At 35.2% G+C, this 20581-nt stretch overlaps 1 pseudogene; it reads left to right on the top strand.

Moving 5' to 3' along the window:
• Positions 1 to 17035: 17035 nt before the first annotated feature.
• On the top strand, positions 17036 to 17471 carry LOC132522992 (FUN14 domain-containing protein 1-like; annotated as a pseudogene).
• The last annotated feature ends 3110 nt before the right edge of the window (positions 17472 to 20581 follow it).

Here is a 20581-nt window from a genome sequence, read left to right as displayed (position 1 = left end):
CTCCATCCCAAAACTGCTAGAACTCAAATTCAGTAAAGTTGCAGAGTACAAAGTTAATAATGCAAAAATCTGTTGCATTTTATATACTAACAACAAACTATCAGAGAAATTGAGAAAACAATCCCATTTACAATTGCATCAAGAAGAATAAAATACCTAGGAATAAATCTAACCAAAGAGGTAAAATACTTGTACTTGGAAAACTGATACTGGTGAAAGAAATTAGAGATGACACAAACAAATGTAAAGATATACTGTACTCATGGATTAAAAGAATACGGGTAAGATGACCATACTCCTCAAGGCAATCTACAAATTCAGTGCAATCCCTATCAAAATACCAAAGGCATTTCTCACAGAACTAGAATTCTAAGATTTATATACAAACACAGGAGACCCCAAAAAGCCAAAGCAATCTTAAGAACAAATCTGCTCCCCAATTTCAAACTATATTAAAAAATCTCCAGTAATCAAAACAGTAGGGTAGTGACAAAAAAGGAACAGAATAGAGGGTTTAGAAATAAGCCCATACTTTTATGGTCAATTAATTTACAACAAAGGAGGCAAGATTATACAATGGGGAAAAGACGGACATTTCAATTAATGGTGCTGGGAAAATGAACAGCTACATGCAAAATAATCAAGCTAGACTAGTTTCTCACAGCGTTTACAAAAATAAACTCAAAATAGACTAAAAAGATAACATAAGACCTGAAACCATAAAACTCCTGTAGAAAACCTAGGCAGTATGCTCTTTGACACTGATCTTAGCAATAAATATTTTTGGATTTGTCTCCTCTGCCAAGGGACAAAAGCAAAAATAAAGACATGGGCCATGTCAAACTAGGAAGCTTTTGTACAGTAAAGGAAACTGAACAAAATTAAAAGCCCCCCTACTGAATAGGAGAAGATATTTGTGAACAATATATTCTATAAGGGGTTAATACCTGAAATATACAAAGAACTTATACAAATAAAAGGATTAAAAAAAAAACGGCAGGAGACCTGAATAGACAGTTTTCTAAAGATGACATACAGATGTCCAACAGCAACATGAAAAACATGCTCAACATCACTAATCATCAAGGAAATGTAAATCAAAACCACAATGAAAGGGCTTCCCTGGTGGCACAGTGGTTGAGAGTCTGCCTGCCGATGCAGGAGACACGGGTTCCTGCCCCGGTCCGGGAAGATCCCACATGCTGCAGAGCAGCTGGGCCCGTGAGCAATGGCCGCTGAGCCTGCACGTCCAACAAGTGTTGGCAAGGAGGTATAGAAAAAGGAACCATCACATACTGTTTGTGGTATTGTAAATTGGTGCAGCCACTATAAAAAACAGTAAGGTGTTTCCTCAAAAAAACTAAAAATAGACCTAACATATAATCTAGCAATTTCACTTATGGGTATTTACCCCAAGAAAACAAAAACATTAATTCAAAAAGATATGCACATGCAAATGTTTATTGTGGCTTTATTTACAATAGCCAAGTTATGGAAGCAACCTGTGTTCATCTACAGATGAATGGATATATATACGCAATGGAATACATTCAGTCATAAAAAAAGAATGAAATCTTGCCATTTGTGACAACATGGATGGACCACAAAGGTATTATGCTATGTAAAATAAGTCAGAAAGACAAATGCCAAATGATCTCAGTTATATGTAGAATATAAAACAAAAACAAAACAACCAAGCTCATAGATACTGAGAACAGCTTGGTGATTGGAAAGGGATGGGGGTAGAAGAAATGGGTGAAGGGGGTCAAAAGGTACAAACTTCCAGTCATAAAATGTCATGGGAATATAATGTACAATATGGTGACTACAGTTAATAATACCATAGTGCATATTTGAAAGTTGCTAAGAAAGTTGATCTTGAATTTCTCATCACAAGAAAAAAAGTGTAACTATGTAAGGTGATGTTAACTGGACTTAGTGATCATATCAAAGTATATACAAATATTGAATCATTATGTTGTACACATAAAATGTAATGTTATGTCATTTATAACTCAATTTGAAATTAAAAAAATTAAAATATAAAAAAATAGGGTGAGTTTGGGGAGGGTAGAAGGTTCTTATTTCTGATTGCTTATCTTCCTAAACATACTAGGTCACTTTCTAAACATGACATACAGCCAGTTCAAGTGATTTACTTCTACACATGCTTTGCCATCATTTTTAGTTTTTATTATCAACATAACGTACATATATTGGCTCATCATTTCCCTGAAGAGTTTTAAAGGTCTAGTAGGGGAAGCATTCACTCTTTTGAAATTTTACCTTGGTCTACATCATGTACTATGATCCCTCAATATCCAGGAGGGATTTGTTCTAGGACCCCCCCCCCCACCAGATATCAAAATCCACAGATGCTCTAGTCCCTTGTATAAAATGGTTTCTCTAGGTTATTTATAATACCTAATACAATGTAAATGCTAGGTAAATGGTCCAGTGTGCAGCAAATTCAAATTTTGCTTTTTGGAACTTTCTAGAATTTTAAAAAATATTTTCAATCAGTGGTTGCTTGAATTCATGGATGCAGAGCCCACAGATATGAAGGGTTGACTGTATCTGTATTTGACCACTTCCTTCTCCCTGGGACTTATCCTTAGTAGGTGGGCATTAGTTTCCTCAAGGGAAATAGATTTACCTTCTCCTCAGTTCTCAATTTCATTCCCTACTTTTAAAAAAAAAGGTTAATTTTCTTCCTTTTATTTGAGGTGGAACTGGCATAATTTTCCCTGGAACACTAAGATAAAAGTTCTAAATGAGGGCAAAGCTCTCAGAGAAATAAAAACAAAATATTCCCAGAGAAAAACACCAGTTTAGAGGTATTTCAAAATATTCTTATTTTTAAAACACCTAACCATTGTATGAAATAAAAATCACCATTTTTTGAGAGCTTATTCTTAGCCACACTCTAATAGAGGGATTTACATAAACTTTAATTTCCATTCTCAGGTAAAACATTAACTCTTAAACATTCTTAGTAAATTTGTAGCTATGCTATTATGGGATATACAATCAAAGTTTATGCACCTATTCACTATTAAAGATGAAAGCTGGGCTTCCCTGGTGGCGCAGTGGTTGAGAGTCCGCCTGCCGATGCAGGGGACACGGGTTCGTGCCCCGGTCCGGGAGGATCCCACATGCCGCGGAGCGGCTGGGCCCGTGAGCCATGGCCGCTGAGCCTGCGCGTCCGGAGCCTGTGCTCCGCAACGGGAGAGGCCACAACAGTGAGAGGCCCGCGTATGGCAAAAAAAAAAAAAAAGATGAAAGCTACCATGGTACACAACACACACGCACCCACCCCAAGGGCAAGAACCATTTTCCAGAAGTTAATGGTCAGATGTTTTGGGGTTTTTTTTTGCAGTACGCGGGCGTCTCACTGCTGTGGCCTCTCCCGTTGCGGAGCACAGGCTTGGGACGCGCAGGTTCAGCGGCCGTGGCCCACGGCCCAGCCGCTCCGCGGCATGTGAGATCTTCCTGGACCAGGACACGAACCCGCGTCCCCTGCATCGGCAGGTGGACTCTCAACCACTGCGCCACCAGGGAAGCCCCTAGAATAGATTTTTTTCCCTAAACATTCATCTAGAGATAAGTCGTGTCTCACACATATACTTGCAGAGAGTTGAAGAAACAAAAAAAATGTTAAGCTCCTAAAAATGAAAAGTAGTAAAAGCAAAAATATAAAGACAATAAAATAATATATGTTAAAAGATAATACATAATGAACCATTTGTTTGTTTCCCAGAAATTCTAGATTATTTTTTTTTAATTTATTTTTGTTTATTTATTTATTTATTTATTTATTTTTGCCTGTGTTGAGTCTTCGTTGCTGCGCACGGGCGTTCTCTAGTTACAGTGAGCAGGGGCTACTCTCCGTTGCGGTGCCCGGGCTTCTAACTGGGTGGCCTCTTGTTTCAGAGCACGGGCTCTAGGCACATAGGCTTCAGTAGTTGTGGCTGGTGGGCTTCAGCAGTTGTGGCTCCCGGGCTCCAGAGCACAGACTCAGCAGTTGTGGTGTACGGGCTTAGCTGCTCTGTGGCATGTGGGATCTTCCCTGAGCAGGGCCCGAACCGGTATCCCCTGCATTGGCAGGTGGGTTCTCAACCTCTGAGCCACCAGGGTAGCCCCTAGATTAAGTTAACAACAGAAAACTGATCAATATGTTTTTAAACATTAACAAATTAAAGAAAGGAAGCTATATGGCTGTGACAATACCTGCAGAAAAAGGGGCAATACAATTATATACCATCTTATGATTAGAAAGTCTTAGTAAATTAGGAAAGTAAACTTTTAGCTTAATATTGAGACTGTGCAAAAAAATTTAATGACATATACCAGAAGTAATATAAAAGGTACATTTTATCAAGTATAACAAAATGGTCTTTACTGGAAAAATAAAACCTTAAAACCTTAGAGAAGACCTATAAAATTGATAGAAATGTTATTTTTATAGACTGGCTAAAGGTTGCAAATTTCTGGGGAAAAAACAAATGGTTCATTATATATTATCTTTTAATATATATTCTTGCATTGTCTTTGTGTATATATATATATATATATATATATATATTTTTTTTTTTTTTTTGCGGTAAGCGGGCCTCTCACTGCCGCGGCCTCTCCCGTTGCGGAGCACAGGCCCTGGACGTGCAGGCCCAGCGGCTATGGCCCATGGGCCCAGCCGCTCTGCGGCACGCGGGATCCTCCCGGACCGGGACACGAACCCGCGTCCCCCACATCGACAGGCGGACACCCAACCACTGCGCCACCAGGGAAGCCCTGTCTTTGTATTTTTGCTTTATTACTTTTCATTTTTAGGAGCTTAACATTTTTTTGTGTGTTTCTTCAATTATACTTTCCAAACTGATCTGTGTATTTATATAATTGAAATCTCAACCCAAATAGAAATATAGTCATTTATATGTGGTAATCAAATTTATCACAGAGCTTATACATTCTTGGGGGATAAGGTGGACTAATAAATAAATGGGTATACAAAAATAATTATCATTATGTAAAAAGGAGATGAATGCTTATCTTACAACACAAACAACAGCTGATTCCAGATATGTCATTGGCTTAAATGCATAAGTGAAATTTATATATAGTTTTTGAAGATGATATAAGAGACTAAGTTTATGGCTTTGGGTAGGGAATAATTTCTTAATATTCACAAGTTATAAAAAAGAAGAACATTATAAATTTAAGAACTTCTGTTGGTCTAGAGAAAAGAAATGATAAGCCAAAGTGGAAAATACTTTCCACAAATATAACTCACAAAGAATTAGTGTTCTAAGAGAATATTTATGACACATGAGTGAGTAAATTGTGTGTGTGTGTGTGTAAGAGAAAGACCACTAACAAAATTTTAAAATGGTAAAAATATATGAACAAAGATTTCACAGATAAAACATGAATAATAAAGGGACATTAGAGAGCAGAGAAATGTGAATCAAAACCACAGTGACCAATTTGGAAAACATTCCAAAGTTGGACAAAACCAATTATTGCCAAAGATATGAGCAAGGGGCACATTTATTAACTACCTAGCAACTGCTCGTCTTACAGCAAATTGCTGCAGCCACTTTGGAAAATAATTTGGCGTTATTTAATACAGTTGACAAGTGCATGTTTTATGACCCAGCAATCTCACTACTCGGTATACATCCTAGAGACAATCCTACACATATGCTTCTGCAGACATGAAACCAGAATTTTCCTTGCAGCCCTGTTCATAAGAGTAAAACACTGAAAACTACCCAGATGTCCATCAACCATGGAATAGACTGCAGCTGCATGAATCAGATTGGGTGAATCTCAAAAGCATAACATTAACTGAGAATAGCAAGCTGCAAAAGAATATATACTAATTTCATTTATATAAATTGACAAATGCACTAGAAATGAATGAACGAACTAACTAAATATACATACATACGTATTATATATCTTACATGGATAGTAAAATTCTAAAGAAAAAGAGAGATTTAATAACACATAACTTGGAATAAGTGGTTATTACTCCCGAGGGAATGAAGTTGACAGGGAACAAACAGGGGCTTTTAAGGTATTACCCTGACTTCTGAATATATTGTTTGGTTTATCATGATGATTTAATTGTACATCTAAGTTATATGCAGCAGTTGTATGTATATTTAATGACTTAAAAACATTTTTTAAATGCAATGCTAATAGTACATTATGTGCACAAACACTAGAGATGCAGCCCATTCAAAGGGCAGAGAGTTTGGAATCAGAGGAAATCAAGGTTGAATAGTTATTGCACCACTTACTATGTTTGTGACCTGGACATTTTTTAAAAGGGAGGCAATAATATCCATTCCATAGGGCTGCCATGAGAACTAAATGAAATAATGAATGCAAACTGCAGGCAGAATGCCTGGCACATAGATGCTCAAATTGAGAATCAGCAAGAAGGAAATTAACTCTCCTTTACTGACAGCAGTTACAACAGAAAAGATGTGTTCGCTGCAGCAACTACATTGTAGGAGGAAGTGTCAAATTGTGAGTGAAAAATGCAACGGAGTAACAGCTTCCAATAAATAACACTGTAAAAAAAGCAGAGTTTCGTCCTGCTCAGGCATGTATATACATAGGCAGAGGGGAGGTGTGATAGAAATGGCTCTCTTCTCACTGAGACTCTTTCACCCTCAGATGATCTGTCATTGTATGCAGAACACAGTGGCAGATTTATCCCCACATTTCAGGTTGCTCAGTAATGGTTCAGGTGAAAGCATTCAGGAGTGACATAAAGTGGGAACTCATAAATGACAGAGTCTATTACTGGGTGACAAGCTCCAGCCTAGTGACTTTGTATAGACTCTGCAGAAATGCTTTCATTGTCATGAGATTTAGGAGGAAAGGAAAATTCAATGATAACACTGGTCAGCACATTTAATGGCCTGATACTATTAGAAAAACAAAACCCTCCTATGGACAGAAGGCTAAACAGTTTAAAGTAATTGCTGTAATACAGAGCAATTACATTTACTGATGCAACTTGTAATTGTGGTGAAACCTAGGTGTACTTTATATTTTCCTTAATATTTCAAGGAATATTGCTGTTTCTATATTCTGAATAAAGATATTAGATTTTCACTCTGCTTTTATTTTATATTATAAATGAGGATTAATGGTGTCCTTCTCTACAATTAAATGATCGGTCAAAAGAAAAATATGTATCAATAGCTTATACGTGTAACTAGTATTCCCTGTAAAAATTGCTTTGAGGGAAGTAGTGGGAATAAGCTGGCACTTGGGCTCATGTAATTGTGCCTCATGCAATTTACCCTTCAGTGGTCAGTCATAATGGGACCTGGTTACTTCATAAGTTACTGTATTTAAATTTTGAATCATTTAAAAAATTTTAATGTTGGGGAAGTAATAATGCTGATGTCTATCCAATTATTAGTTTTACAGGGAACATTAGAATCTTTAAAAATTACCTATACATACTTTAATTCTGTTCCTGTTAATATTTCATAGGATTCCTCTTTGATGTTAACCTAAAATGTACAGATGACATCCTTCATCTCATGTTTTCTGTGATATGCAAGCAAACAGCTGCATTATCACTTCAACTAATTGAAAAATTAATTTTAAATATTATTTCTTATTTTTGCAATAAATATATCATTATTTTACTTTTTTTCTGTCAAAGTGTTAATCAGTTTAGGTAAAAGCAGGAGTCAAAACCATAGGTCCAACACCTGTAAATTACTAGCAATTTGCCTTGATAACCTAGAAATAATGATCATCATTTATACAGGCATTTTTACACACATTAAATCATACTTAAATGATGAGGCATAAATACAACAACACAGAAAAAACTAATTGTGGAGAATTTTAAAGGAATTGGATAAAAAGGATTTCTTAGGATTAACGCTGGATATAGCTCTACTTTATTGCTCTTTCAATTTTGTCACATTCAGATCTAAAGAAGATAAGCAGCTTTTGAGTAGGGTATCTCAGTAAATTGACAAGCCTTAAAAAAAGCAACATACAACTCATTAAAAGTGATTAAAAAAGAGAACAGAGGTTTTATATAGTCCTATAACCAATGAATAAATTGAATATCTGATTAAATTTCCACAGGAAGACCAATGAATTTCTCTGATGAATTCTTTGAAACTTACAGTGAAAAACAGAACATAAATCCTACACAAACTCTGCCAAGATCAGAAAAAGAAGAAATACTTGCTAAAGTCAGGTCAATCTCTCACTTAAATGAGTACGCCTAAATCCTAAATAAAATATTTTGAACAATATATATGAACAACAATTCATCCTGGACACATTGAGTTTTGTCCAAGAATGAGGAGTCCTTTGCAATTCAAAACTCTGTCAGTATAATTCCATTATGACTGAATCAGGAGAAAACATACGTGATTGTAACATTAAATACCAATGAAAGCATCAGGTAAAATTAGTTACCAATCTTAATAAACTAGTAATAGAAAAGAATTTCCATAACCTGATAAAGTATATTTACAAACTCCAGCAAAAAAATTACAATAAAATTGAAAACAAGTTTTTAAAGTTTTCTCTCTGAACAAAGGAAGAAGGCAAGGAAGCCTGTTGTTATCTCTAGTAGACTTATTTTTTAGAACTCTTGGAATAAGGCAAACATTAGAAGAAAGCATAAAGCTATTATTATTGAGAAATATAATATTGATGAATAATTCAGTAAGTTGCTGATATACCATTATATTTATAAAATAAACTTATCAAGTTTTCTGAATATAAGACAAATGTGCAACAATTGATTGAATATCTATATACCAGATATAAGCCATATGGAAAGAAAATGGTAGCATCGACAGCGAAATCAAAAAGCATGAAATATATCCATATTAAATGTACAAGTCCTTTGCATTAAAGACTTTAGAACTTATTTATGTACATTTGAAAAGAACTAAATAAATGCAGGATGATATCCTATTCCTGCAATCAATGATTCAGTATTGTTAAATGTTAATCTGCTCAGATCATTCTAAACATGCAACACAATCACAAACAAAATTACAATCGGGTTTTTTTGTGGATATGGTAAAATACATATTAAAGTATGAAGTATAAGTAATGCAAAAGCAATTTAATTAAAAAGAATTAAAGAGTTGGTGATTATTCTAATGACGATCACATTTATTGGAAAATAAATTAGGAAGCTATGTTTTGGATTAAGGATAAGCAAAAAAATCAATGGTACAGATTTGGGAGTCCAGAAACACACTCACACATATATGGACACTTGATATATGACAATAGGGAAAGGATGGTCTGTTCAATAAATAGTGTTTTGTCAATTTGTTAAACATACACACACACACATATATAATAATGTACTAGTTAATATAATACTATATATATTAGAGTAAATATTCAAGTCACAAGCTGAGAAACAATATCTGCAAAACATATAACTGACAAAAACTCATTTCTAGAAAAATATATAAAGTCCCACAAATCAATAAGAAAATACAGAGAATCTCATAAGCAATCGACAGGATGGTTGATGAGGCACTTAAATAAAAAGGACATCTGAATGGCCAATTACTGTATGAAAATATTCCCATTAATCACAAGGGCAATACAAGACATAGTTACCATGAGGAAAAATAAATAAACAAGATAACACTACACACCCACCAGGTCGCTACAATTAATAGGATTGACAATAAAATATATCACTGACGGAGCTACAATGTGGCAGGTAAAAATGGAAAACTGGCACTATCTATTGTTGACACCCATGCACCAACAATTTTATCCAATTATATGTACCAAATAGAAATGCAGAATATCAATATGTTCATCAAGAGACAAAACAAAAATACACATGGGAGCTTTATCTGTACTTGTTCTAAACTGGAAGCAAATCAAATATCTATCAACAATGTAATGAATAAATCAATTGTAATATATTCCTGTAACATGAAATTATAAATCAAAGTAAATTAATGAACTATTGCTATAAGCAACATCCCTGATGAATCTAATCAACCCATAAGTGGACTAAAGGAGACCCTCACATACTTGCACGCACACACATACATACACAGCAACCCCCACCATGCACAATGCATACACACACACACAACCAGACAAAACTATCTAAGCTATTAGAAATAAAGGTAATGGTTATTTGGAAGGAGAGGCGGGGGAACATTTTTGAAGTACTGTTCTATGACCTGTGTAGGTGTTACTTAAGTGTTCTCACTGTGTGCAAATTAATTGAACTATATACTTATAATTTGTGCATTTTTGTATATACATTATATTTCGATTAACACATTTTAAGATAGTGCTATATGGAAGACGTATACATTGTACATGGGTACATTTTTTTCTAATTTAGAATGATATTATACATCCCCCAGAGACAAAGATAAAGCTAGCCAAGAATCTCTGCACACATAAAAGGAAAGGCTTGGTGCAGATGGATCTAGGAATATCTATTGTTTATCTAATGGAGTTGGTATAAAATCATTTTCACACTGAAAAATCATTACTAGATTCTTTAAAATTCAATTTGAGCAGGAAATTTTCAAAGAAAACTTTGAAATACAAAATTGTCATTTTAAAAAGAATTTAATCATATAATATTTCAAACATGCATAAAAGTACATAAAATATAGAGCACCATTTATCTAGATTTATCAGGTGTAAATACTTCACAATAGTTGCTGCAAGTGTTGTTTTTGTTTAGAAATAAATGTGGAAGGTGTAACAGGCTCATACGACAAGCCCTTCCTTTCTTTATATAACCAGTGAAAAACTATTGTTCTAATTTTGATATTTATCTTTTCTTTGTTAAGTCAACATTCATTTTTACTTTTGTTCATTTTCATTTAAGTAACTCTCATTGTTTCTAGTGTATGACTGCATCAAAATGTAATAGTGCATTCCCTTACTGATGGACAGTAAACTTATTTTTAGTGCTATATATCACATATATACAACTTTAAAAATCACCTAGTACCTAACCAATTAAAATGATAGGTAACATAAATGCTGTGAAATTAAGGCAAACAATTTGTTCTTTTTAAAAATATCAAAGACAATAGAATGATTGATATGAAATTATCACCTGATTTCTATTTATCTGAAATCAGAATGCTGTGATAAGCAATGTATTCATATATGTTTTTAATCATCGTAGATTCTATGGCCATCTACCTTATGGTAATGGATTTTTAAGATATAAACTATCAAGGAATATACATATCTACCTTTCTGTTTTATTTCTTGCTTATTTCACATATATCTGAGAGAATATTGGATCTATTTACTCTTTATCATCATTCGCAATCTTATACTATAAGATAACGTCCCAGTAAAATGAAATGTTTTTATTTCTCACAGAAAGTAGCAGGGCTTTGAAAGTGACTAATGTCAACCTCAAAAAGTAACATAGCCAGTTACTTTACCAGCAAAATGGGTGTAATCTGGAAAGCAGGGAATTGCAGTTCTGGGGCAGGCAAGCTATAGTGAATCATTGGCAAGTGTGAAGAGACAAAAGAAAGGTCAATTTCTACTAGGTTTTAGGAGGAAATTGGGGAAGGTTGTTTTGAATAAAATTTCACTGGAGAAGAACAGGAGTTCGAGGTTGTGGCAGTTTCTTACTGGTGGTTAGCGCATTGTTGCTAGGGCAGGGAGGGATCTTCCTTTTCTGCTTCTTTTTTTAATAGATCTTTATTAGAATATAATTGATTCACAATAGTGTGTTAGCTTCTGTTGGACAACAAAGTGAATCAGCCATATGCATACATATATCCCCATAGCCCCTTCCTCTTGAGCCTCCCTCCCACCCTCCCTATCCCACCCCTCTAGGTCGCAAAGCACAATCTCCCTGTGCTATGCAGCTGCTTCCGAGCTGATCTCTCTGTGCTATGCAGCTGCTTCCCACTAGCTATTTTACATTTGGTAGTGTATATATATATCAATGCTACTCTCACTTTGCCCCAGCTTCCCCACTCACCCTGTGTCCTCAAGTCCATTCTTTATGTCTACATCTTTATCCTGCCCTGCCACTAGATTCATCAGTACCATTTTTTTTTTTAGATTTCATATATATGCGTTAGCATACGGTGTTTGTTTTTCTCTTTCTGACTTACTTCACTCTGTATGACAGACTCTAGGTCCAGCCACCTCACTATAAATAACTCAATTTCGTTTCTTTTTATGGCTGAGTAATATTCCTCGTATATATGTGCCACATCTTCTTTATCCATTCATCTGTTGGTGGACATTTAGGTTGCTTCCATGTCCTGGCTATTGTAAATAGAGCTGCAATGAACATTGTGGTACATGTCTCTCTTTTTTTTTTTTTTACATGTCTCTTTTTGAATTATGGTTTTCTCAGGGTATATGCCCAGTAGTGGGATTTCTGGTCATATGGTAGTTCTATTTTTAGTTTTTTAAGGAACCTCCATACTGTTCTCCATAGTGGCTGTATCAATTTCCATTCCCACCACCAATGCAGGAGTGTACCCTTTTCACCACACCCTTTCCAGCATTTATTGTTTCTAGAGTTTTTGATAATAGCCATTCTGACTGGTGTGAGGTAATACCTCATTGTAGTTTTGTCTTGCATTTCTGTAATAATTAGTGATTTTTAGCATCTTTCCATGTGTCTCTTGGCCATTTGTATGTCTTCTTTTGTGAAATATCTATTTAAGTCTTCCGCTTGCAGGATACAAAATTAATGCACAGAAATCTCTGGCATTCCTATACACTAACAACAAAAAATCAGAAAGAGAAATTAAGGAAACAATCCCATTTACCATCGCAACAAAAAGAATAAAATACCTAGGAATAAACCTACCTAAGGAGGCAAAAGACTTGTACTCAAACTATAAAACATTGATGAAAGAAATCAAAGATGACATAAACAGATGGAGAAATATACCATGTTCTTGGATTGGAAGAATCAATATTGTGAAAATGACTATATTACCCAAAGCAAGCTACAGATTCAATGCAATCCCTATCAAACTACCACTGGCATTCTTCACAGAATTAGAACAAAAAATTTTACAATTCGTATGGAAACACAAAAGACACTGAATAGTCAAAGTAATCTTGAGAAAGAAAAGCAGGCCAGAGGAATAAGGCTTCCCAACTTCAAACTATACTACAAAGCTACAGTAATCAAGACAGTATGGTACTGGCACAAAAACAGAAATATAGATCAATAGTACAGGATAGAAAGCCCAGAGATAAACCCATGCACATATGGTCACATAATTTATGACAAAGGAGGCAAGAACATACAGTGGAGACAAGACACCCTCTTCAATAAGTGGTGCTGGGGAAACTGGACAGCTACATATAAAAGAATGAAATGAGAACACTCCCTAACATCATACACAAAAATACACTCCAAATGGATTAAAGACCTAAATGGAAGACCAGACACTATAAAACTCTTAGAGGAAAACACAGGAAAAACACTCTTTGACATAAACTACAGCAAGATCTTTTTTGACCCACCTCCTAGAGTAATGAAAATAAAAACAAAAATAAACAAATGGGACCTATTGAAACTTAAAAGCTTTTGCACAGCAAAGGAAACCATAAACAAGATGAAAAGACAACCTTCAGGATGGGAGAAAATATTTGCAAATGAAACAATGGACAAAGGATTAATCTCCAATATCTACAAAGAGCTCATGGAGCTCAATACCATAAAAACAATCAATCCAGTTAAAAAATGGCCAGAAGACCTAAATAGACATTCCTTCCTTTTCTTAAAAGCAGGAGATGAAATTCCCATGTAAAAAATGTCCTCCCTCATACCAGAAGAAAAACAACATTCTTGACATCATGGATAAAAAGTTGAAACCCAGAGAATGTTACACAAAGAATTCTATACAAAAAGACCCTTTAAAAATCGCTTCTCTTCCTTCTGATTATTCAGGCTGGTATGTGCATGAGAGCTCTCCCTTCTAAACTTCCTGATAATGTTTTAAATGAAGTTGTCTTTTATTTATTTTCACACCTTATAAAATTTAGTATAGTATAGTATAGAGTAGATTAAAATATTAGAATAAAGGAATGTAAAATAAATAATTCTTTTCCCTGTTTTTTTCACAATGTCTATTTTAGACTGTTCCTAGTCTAGTCTTGCTTTTATTCAAGACAGAGTCAGCTTTAGATAATTCCACCGACATACCACATATTTGTTTTCTTCTTGAACGTAAGCTCTCCCATGTTTCTGCTTTTTTGGGGTATTCACTTTTCTTCTGTAATGCTCTTGTGCATGTGATATTAAAAATTAATAAACTTATGTATCTTTTCCCCTGTTAGTCTGCCTCTTATCAGTTTATTTCATAGAGACAGCTGTTGAACCTAGGAGGGTAGAAAGAAAGTCTTTCCTCCCCTACATCAGCTAGGGCTGCCATAACAAAATACCACAGAATGGTGGCTTAAACAACAGGAATTTATTTTCTCAGAGTTCAGAAAGCTGAAAAACCACAGTCAAGGTGCTGGCAGCATTGGTGTCTCTCCTTGGCGTGAAGAGAGCCACCTCCTTGCTGTGTCCTCACATAGCCTTTTCTTTGTGTGCCTGTACCCCTGGAGTCTCTTCCTCTTCTAATAAGGACATAGTCTTATTAGATTAGGGCCCCACCCTTATGATCTCTTTTAACCTTAATTACCTCTTTAAAGACACTATTCCAAATAGTCTCACATTCTAAGATACTAGGGATTAGGGTTTCAACATATGAATTTGGGAGGGGGGAGACATAATTCAGATCATAACAATACATTATAAAGAAATGGACAAAGAAGGATAGTAATGAACTTGGAAAGTTAGGGAGTGATAATTCATATAAAATGGGAAAGATATATAGGAATATAAGAATGATATTATTTTACACAGTTTGGTTATAATGTTTTCTGTTTTGCCAAGGTGTGTATGTGCGTGTAAACATCTTCCAATGAAAATATATTTATAAAGAGGAGATTTAAGAAGGGAGAAAACCATCCTTTACCTCTAAAGTGATACAATGCAGGTGTTTTAAGGAAAAATAGATTTTCCTTATACATACATATATGCAGAGAAGCTTGATTCTCAATCTAAGTTTTAATCCTCATTACAACTCAAAACTAATATTTTGTTTATTAAGATGCTATCATAAGCTGTACTAGCAACCCTTCTCGAAAACAACACTTACATCAACACCAGTGGTGGTATCTTATTTTTTAATGTCACTGGTAGATTACAGACTAGGAATTAGATGTGTTTTTTTATAACCATTTACTTAGTGCCAAGTATTCATATGTTCATGTAGTCTGAGCTTGAGAATGTTGGGAATGACAGTTTCTATTTTCAGGCTAATCTTTTCTCTCTGTTGACCAAGTAACCTTTCCAGTCTTCACTTCCTCTTTATTCAGAATAAGTCCCCATCCCCCATTCCTGACAAAAGAGAGCCTCAATATTCTGGAATAATCTTCCTCACCCTAATTTAGATGTGTCAAACCATGTCTGAATACTAGAGTGAGCGTGATTCAGCCACAAGCTGGTAACTCCACTAAGACTAGTGAAGTCAATATTAGACCCCTAAGAAATAAAGCACTTAGGGCTAGCAAAGAAGAGATTTTTAAAAAAGAAAAATACTAATATCTATTGCTGACTAGTGAATTTTTATTCATTTTATTTATAATAAACAACTTAGATCTTATTATGCCAATTGATCTTATTAAGCCAATTAATAACGCTGGTACAATATTTATAGGTGTTCCTAACAGAATTCATTATATGTATAAATGGCCAGTCACTATTCTTGTTCTCATTATTGCTACCATTATGCCCATCCTCACTGAACACAAATAATTTACAGTAATCTGTGATCTCTCTAGAAAAGGAAATGGCATTAAGGGAAATGGCATTAAGGAAATGGCATTAAGGGAAATCACAGATCGGCAGAGAGGAAATTAATTAAATATTAAATTAAATCTTGACAGCAAGCTTTCAGAGGCAGCAAAAAATCTCCATTGATGATACAAAGCAAATACACTTAACATCTTTCCTCATCTGTAGTATCTCAATAGATACTCTACAGATCTAATACAGACCTAGATAACAGATCTAATGATCTGTCACATGAAACACCTGCTCCAAAGTTTCTTTTCTCCCAACTCCTAAAAACATGAGTTCTACAACCCAAGCTAGTAGGTAGATTTTTGCCCCTTTCTTCTTCTCTCACATTGCTTAAGAGGCTTTCTACGTCAGTTGTCTGTAACTCCAGAGTAGTTTAAGTTATTCAACTTTTTCTGAATTTCATTTTAGTGCATCTCAAGAGGCTGACATTGATCAGACTCAGAGAATCTATCTTTTAATTCAAAGACTGGGTAAAAATCTGTAAATGCCTGTGCGTGAATGCATAGTTAGGGTCAATATTACTTTTTCAGTACCCGTACCTTTACACTGCACCTGACGTGTTGCACTGATAAACACTATCAGGTATTCTAGTTTGCAAAAACTGTAAGGACCACTTCAAGTGCATCTCTGGGAAACTAGCTATTGGAACTGTCCTCAAATTTATCCTGCTGAGGCTAAAGTTTTCTTATCTATAAAATACTCTTCAGGGACTTACTTGGGGGTCCAGTGGTGAAGACTCCATGCTTCTACTTCAGGGAGCACAGGTTCAATCCTTGGTCAGGGAGAAAAGATCATGTATGCCATGCCATGCAGCCAAAAATAATAATAATAATAAAATACTATTCATTACTTAATTAAAAAAATAATGGGGGAAGCAGTAAAAGCCCTCAATTCCAGAGGGTGAGAAAGCTTGGGGATAGAGAGCTGTGAAGTTCTTTTAATTAGTCCAGCACAGAAAGACTGATTTACCTAGAAATACCATTTGCTTAGTTTTCATGAAGTGCTTACTTCTGCGTCTATGACCCTTTCTTCCAACCCCAGGCCCTCTTTGCCCCCCTTTGACAGCTGAGTCCTCTTCACTTGGTTCTGGATTCCAAGGCCAGGCCAGTCTAGATGGGATCTCTCTCACCTGAATATGAAAGTGATGATGATTCCTACTGGACCTAACTCAGTATACATGAAGACACCGCTGGTAGAATCTATGTTTGGCCATAGTTTGGCACTTCCGGTAGAACAATACTCAGTAGCCATCCAGATTGCACTGGCCATTGTGCAGGATTTTTGTTCCAGAAAGTTGGAAAACTTACAGCAACAGTAGGCTGCTGGCCATCTTCTTCAGATTTACCAGTCAAAGTAACTATGTGCAAATCAACTGGGACAGAGTTGAAAAAAGATATAAAGAAAGCAGGAAGACCTGATTCAGAAATGAGCAAATAAAGCAGCACCTGAAATCAGCAATATAATTGAAGCAGCAACAGAATTTATCAAACAGGACATTGTGATGTTCAGTGGATTTGTGAGAGGCTATTTGCTAGGCCTTGCCTCTTAAGGACATGAGTGTTCTGTCACAGTGGATTCAACCTGAGAGGAGAAGGGGTGGTAACATGATGATGTCTCTACAGTTCCAGACACCAGATCCTCCAGGGTGTGAAGAAAAAAGTAGTTGGGCAAAATGGAACTCACAACTTACTGTTTGTCTTCTGACAAATCCTGCAGCGCAGCCAAAAAATAAATAAAGTGAATCCACTTAAAAAAAATATATGTTTGCAATAAACTAAAAGGATTGTAATGCCCTTTTGTGGAAGGTCTTAGAAATAATAGAATTATTGAATATATTAAATAGATTCTACTGATATAAAATAATAATAATGGGGGGAAAATCACTGCTGTTCTAGTCTCTGTGACATAATTAATGCAGCTTGTATCTCCCAAATCTTACCATTCTGTTTCTCTTGCAGGACCAGAATACGGTGCTGCCCTTTGCATTCTCTGCTTCCCAGCACAGAAAACACTGGCAAAGAACAGGCAAGGAAGCTGGACATTTAAGCCACTCTAAACTACAGATTATTCTTGAAGGAGAATCTTTTAAGGAACTGAGTTTTTGGTTTTACATGTATAGTAATGAATATATACAACTGAATTTTACAGTTGTATAAATGTTTTCTTAACTGAGAGATGACTGATTTTACTTTTTCTGTTTTCACTTGTATTCATTATGACGTTTTTAAAATTATAAGCCTTGAATCAATATACTTACGTGAGTGTTGATAAGAGTAATCATTTCTAAACTTGTTTGTCTCATGCCATAATATATACACATATTTCAAGATATTGAATTTATAGAAAATATATAGAAAAATATATGGAAGTGAATATTTAGAGAAAAAATCACTACTGATCACACCTCGTCAAATTATAAGATATGACAATTTCCCCTAACTATTGTCAATACAAATGCTATTAATGCATTTGTATATGCAATGAAACTTTTGAAAATTCATGTAGGAAAATTATATCAGACAGCTCACAGATTAGATTGTACAAATATTGAGTACATTAACGATTATTCATTAAAAACAATCCTAGGTAAAAACAGTAATAAGATGTCGGTATTAAGCCAATCCTTTGAAGTAAAAAGTAATGGCATATAGGGTGTTAATAGATATTAGAGACATAAATTAAAGTGATTGGACTAACTAAGGCTACAATGCCACACTAGCAATTCAGATTATTATGAGTGTTTTGTAGTGTCAGCCTGGGAATGCTCAAGGAAGTATATTCCAAACTTCCTTAATGATAAATGTCACCAGACGAGATAGCTAAACGTAATGATTATCAGACCTCTGCCCCAAGAGATTCTCATTCAGTAGATTGTATTGTGACATTGTTATCTATAGTGTACCTGTAGTCCTCCTGGGGACTCTTCAGGCAAGCTTGAAAATCACCAAGGCTAAGAGGTCTGTGACCTTGGCACACTCTGAGCCTTTTAATCTTCCTCATTTGTACTTAAAGTTTGTGAAATAGGTTATAATTGTCAGATTATATAAACTATTTGTTTTATTTTACAGCATTTGCTCACCTGGTCTTATTTGTGACTAACAACTCTGTGAACTACTTGATATATATTTCATATATTCTTTACTTGGATTTAAGGATGCACATGCGTTCTCAAACTTAATGTGCATGAGGATCACTTGGACAAATCATTAAAATGCAAATGCATGCTCTGCCACCTAGATTTTGGTTCATTTGGCCTCTGATGGGACCTAGGAATTCACATTTGAAAAAAGCACTCCTGCTGATTCTGATGAAAGTGCTGTACAGATTATATATTCAGAAATCCCACTGTAGAGGACTGATGAATTAAAATCACAGTAACGGTTGGAAATCCACCTAAATCTAAACAAACCCTGTGGAAATATTTCTGTGTTTGGAGCTTCCTACCAGCTGCCAACGTATTACTTGAATTTTACTATAAATGGTGCACTTGAATGTCGTAAGACATTATCTTTATTCATTGGAATTATTTTGAGATTCATTCTATTTAAAAGACACTACAAGGAGGGCTTCACTGGTGGCGCAGTGGTTGAGAGTCCGCTTGCCAATGCAGGCGACACGAGCTCGTGCCCCGGTCCGGGAAGATCCCACATGCCGCGGGGCGGCTAGGCCCGTGAGCCATGGCCGCTGAGCCTGCGCGCCCGGAGCCTGTGACCTGCAACGGGAGAGGCCACAACAGTGAGAGGCCTGCGTACCACACACACACACAAAAAAAAGACACTACAAGGACAGAACTTCTAGGTGATTTAATTAAGACAAAACTCCTATTACTTGCTATTTAGGTAAACTATTTTATTTTTAATGTCCAAGCAAAATAATTGTTTGCAATTATACTCTTTACCAATGTATCAAAAACTCCACAGAGAAACTGGTATTATATTTTCCTACAGGAAATCTTGCAATTTTGCAGTTCACATTTTTAGTTAGGTAAAATACAACTTTCATTACTATGCACAGTGAGAATTTAAATGTTTCTGATCCTTTCTGCAATAAAATGTTATGTACATGCTTTAAGACAGTTGAATTACTATGCTTCTCACTAATGATGGAGTAAAATTTTACGTGAATGTGTTATAATATTTCTGAATCTCATTAAATATTACATTCATAGAATTTTATTTTAGAACAATAGCTATCATCTCTTAATTGTTATGATCCTGAAACACACCAAATGCATTTCACTTGGTCAAATTTGCATTGTAACATATTTTAAATGTTTAATCTTAGACATCTGAGTTATTAGAAGGGTTGATTCAAAAATCAAATGTGTCTGGCTTGCAGAAGAATGAAACTGTCAATCCTATAATGATTAAAATAATGGATTAACAAATGTGCTAACCATATAAACAGTGGCTTTTTATATTGGTGTATCAGTATTTTAAATTAGGTAAAATTTGTCAATGTGATCAGCTTTGTCTTTTTTACTTTCAGATGATATAGTCCAATTTAATGAGGAATAATAACACTGGCTTTCTCACAGAGTTATTACCACAATGCAATCAGCAAAGTATGTTAACAATTTGGATAAACAGTCCTTGTGTGTGTGTGTGTGTGTGTGTGTGTGTGTGTGTGTGTATGAAAGTGCACATATGCCTGTGTGCA

The sequence above is a fragment of the Lagenorhynchus albirostris genome, chromosome 7 (genome assembly GCF_949774975.1).
Source record: "Lagenorhynchus albirostris chromosome 7, mLagAlb1.1, whole genome shotgun sequence".
NCBI classification, from domain to species: Eukaryota; Metazoa; Chordata; class Mammalia; order Artiodactyla; family Delphinidae; genus Lagenorhynchus; species Lagenorhynchus albirostris.
The sequence above is the reverse complement of the archived record's forward strand: the minus strand, read 5'-3'. Positions and strand labels throughout refer to the sequence as shown.